At 42.7% G+C, this 3,576-nt stretch overlaps 1 long non-coding RNA gene across 1 annotated transcript; it reads left to right on the top strand.

Moving 5' to 3' along the window:
- The first annotated feature begins 806 nt into the window (after positions 1-806).
- LOC133375065 (uncharacterized) lies at positions 807-3,241 on the top strand. Its single transcript, XR_009760058.1, has 2 exons — positions 807-988; positions 2,670-3,241. It is a non-coding gene; the product is annotated as an uncharacterized LOC133375065 (long non-coding RNA).
- The last annotated feature ends 335 nt before the right edge of the window (positions 3,242-3,576 follow it).

Raw genomic sequence — 3,576 nt, 5'->3', positions numbered from 1 at the left:
TTTAAATTTCTAGGATGTTCATTTAGTATTGGCTCAGAATCATTTCTAGTTTCAAGCTTTCTCTCAATGTGGTCCACGGAGTTTGGCGGTTGAAGCCTCCTTTCAAGATGTGACTTTAATGTGTGAAGTTGTGGAAGGGGGGTCAGCCCTCCTCAAAAAAGGATTAAGGTCACATTAAAGACATTTCTTTCTTTCTTTCTTTCTTTCTTTCTTTCTTTCTTTCTTTCTTTCTTTCTTTCTTTCTTTCTTTCTTTCTTTCTTTCTTTCTTTCTTTCTTTCTTTCTTTCTTTCTCTCTCTCTCTCTTTCTTTCTTTCTTTCTTTCTTTCTCTCTCTCTCTCTTTCTTTCTTTCTTTCTTTCTTTCTTTCTTTCAAAGATTTCTATCCCGCCATTCTAGCCTATAATAGGGCGGCTTACAAAAATGAAATCAAACATGTACATAATAAAATTGTAAACACTAAAATCACAAAAATATTTAAATACATAAAATACAATTAAAATACATAAAATACAATACTCTCTCTCTCTCTCACACACACACATATATAGGGATTGGTACTAAAGGGACTACAAAGGTAAAATTTAACATAGAAGGCATATTCTAAGTTGAACTTCCAGCACGATCCTGCAATGTCTACCGAAAAGCAAGTCCCATTGAGTGCCATGGTACTTGCAGGCAAGTGGGTATGGCATTTTAGCCTTAATAAACTTTAATTTCCCTCCCACATAGCCTTAGGTGCTCACCTGCTTCATCCCGTGAAGGCTAGATGAAAGATACCATGTGAAACAATGAAGGAAAAAATAATTAGAGAGTTTTAATTAAACATTGGACAAATAAAGATCTGAGTATTCATTTTTTATATGTGGAACTGAGCAGGACTTCCTGTAGGCACACCAACAGACCATATAAAAAGGGCTCCCCCACAGTTGGTTACTCCACAAGTGTCCGATACTTCGAAAACATCTCATCAGATCCACTAGGAAAGCAGGTAATTTCTTTCTCGTTTCTGGGGTTGATGGTGGCTGAAATCTCTTTTTTCTCTGAGAGTTCTTAAATGGATTTTTCCTACTAAGGTTTAGCTAAATATGCAAGTTCCTCCTTGGACAAAATTCTGGGGGGATGTCCAAATAAATATTTCAGTGAAGCTGTGGTGTGGGGTTCAGATGCTTCTTACAGATCCTGAGTGTTCTGCATGGGTTGGGTTCTAGTCCTGTTGAGGAAAGAGTCTGTGCAACGGGCATAGCTGAAAATGTCAGGGGACTCCAAACACTTCTTAAAGAGGGAAATTTGGAGGGTTCTTTAGGAACATAGGGAGCTGTCTTATACTGAGTCAGATCGCTGGTCCATCTACCTCAGTATTGTCTACACTGACTGGCAGCATCTCTGCAGGTTTTCAGACAGGGAGTCTTTCCCAGCCCTGTGTGGAAATGCTAGGGATTGAACCTGGGATCTTCTGCATGCTAAGTACATGCTCTATCCCTAAGCTATGGTCCTATCCCTAAAAGACCCCAGTCCTCATGATTCTGAATAGAAGGATAATTTAACCAGAACATAGGACACTACCTTGTAGCAGGTCAGCCCATTGGCCTACCAACACAGGAGATGTTCAAGAGATAACTGATCAGCCACCTATAAGGTATGCTTTAATTTGGATTTCTGCACTGAGCAGGGGGCTAGAGTTGATGGCCTTACAGGCCTCTTCCAACTCTATGATTCTATGAATCCATACAGCTCAGTATTGTCTACATTGACTGGCAGCAGCTCTCCAGGGTTTAAGGTAGGGAATCTCCCCTAGTTGAACTCAAAGATGCCCGAGAATGAACCAGGGACCTGTATGCAAACCAGAATTCTGCTGTGACTTCAGGGACTCTAATTTTTTTTTGCACAGAATGTTACCAAAATGGGAATTTATTGCAGATTTATGCAACAATAGCATGGCTCCTAGCCATGATGGCTAAATTTATAACATATGCTGTCATGGATAGCATACTTCTGAATGCCAATTGCTGGGTATCAGAAAGATGGAGAGACCTGTCGTGCTCCTCTCTTGCCTTTGGGATTTCCACTGGGCCATCTGTTTGTCCATGGTGAGAACGGGCTCCAGGACTAGGGTACCCATTGGCCTGATCCCACAGACTCTTCTCGTGTTCTTATGTGGAGGGTCTGCCCACATGAAATATCTGCACAAGGAGAAGCACAATAGTTTGCTTCCTTTCTGTGACTTTCTTGATCATGGCTATGACTCTTAGCATCAAGGGCTTTGAACCATTTTTTCTCTCTCCACCCCTCTCTCTGATGGAGAGATATACCTTCTTTTCTGGCCAACCTCCCAGGGGCCACATGCCAGGGGTGTGTAAGCCAGACAGAAAAGCAGATGGAGCAACAAATGGGAGTTTTGCCTTTGTACTGTCAGTTAATTTCTGCACTCTCTCAAACACCCCTCTCCATCCTCCACCTTGGCAAACAAGAGGCATTATTGAGGGACACATTCCTGACAGCCAAAAATATTTCAGCTGGTGGGATGTGTGGATAGTGAGGTGTGTAAGTTCTGAGGGCTGGATGGAGAGGCTTGGAGGGCTGCACTTGGCCCCCAGTCCTGAGGTTCCTCATCTCGATTCTAATCCAATATTTGCAGATGATCATCTTGTTCTACCCAAATCTCATTTCAGATCAACCCAACCTGCTCTAAGATGACAGTAGATGACAGCCTCTCCTTGTTTGACTCCTTCTGTCAATATCCTTGCTACTATCCACCGCTTCAGCGTCCCTGGTGGCGATTTCCCCGTCGCTATGTCCCCAGGTGGTGGGGCCCCTGCTATCCTCAATGGGGTTGTGACACCAGCTATGTCCCAATACCTTGGGGCCCCTGCTATCCTGAAAGGTACTACCCTGGTGGCTGGCCATGTTAAGCCCAGACGTAACTTTGACAGATCATCCTGGAAAGAAGACAAGATTCTGACCCTTGGCTGAATGGATGGACGTAGGATTCAGAAGTGCCGAGTGCTCCACAGACCCTACTGCACAACTGTTGGGATTTGTGAGGGCTCAGTATGTCTGTTAATTCATATGATGCTTTGACTTTATTGCTTTGGCTTCCTGATCTTTGCATGCATACTTCTTGTTTTGGAACAGGCTCCTTTTCCGCAGCCACACCCATCACCTTGTATTTGAGCCATTTGTGATGTGCTTACAACCTCTGGCTCCTTCATTTTCTCATTAAAGCGTATCATATATCATAGAACTGTTTCGGTGTTCTTCCTCTCCTGTCTCTTTATCCTGTTAGCAAGCCTCCTTGGTAGACACATATTTTATAAAAGCACTTTAATTGTTAATTGAGACCGAATCTCACTCCTGTCAGCAATCATGCTGCAGCATTTTGCATTAACTGCAGTTTCCAGACCAACCTTAATGGAAGTCCAATAACTTCCTTGGTTTTTATCACTGGAAGTTACTCCACACCTTTCCAGTTTTTTTGATTTCATATACAAACAAACAAAGCCTAAATCGAGATCCACAAAAGGTGTCTTTGTTTAATTACGATTGCACCTCCTAGACAGGGCAACCGAGAGAAAGGAG

The sequence above is a fragment of the Rhineura floridana genome, chromosome 22 (genome assembly GCF_030035675.1).
Source record: "Rhineura floridana isolate rRhiFlo1 chromosome 22, rRhiFlo1.hap2, whole genome shotgun sequence".
In the NCBI taxonomy this organism is placed as follows: Eukaryota; Metazoa; Chordata; class Lepidosauria; order Squamata; family Rhineuridae; genus Rhineura; species Rhineura floridana.
This window is presented reverse-complemented; position numbering and strand designations above follow the sequence as displayed.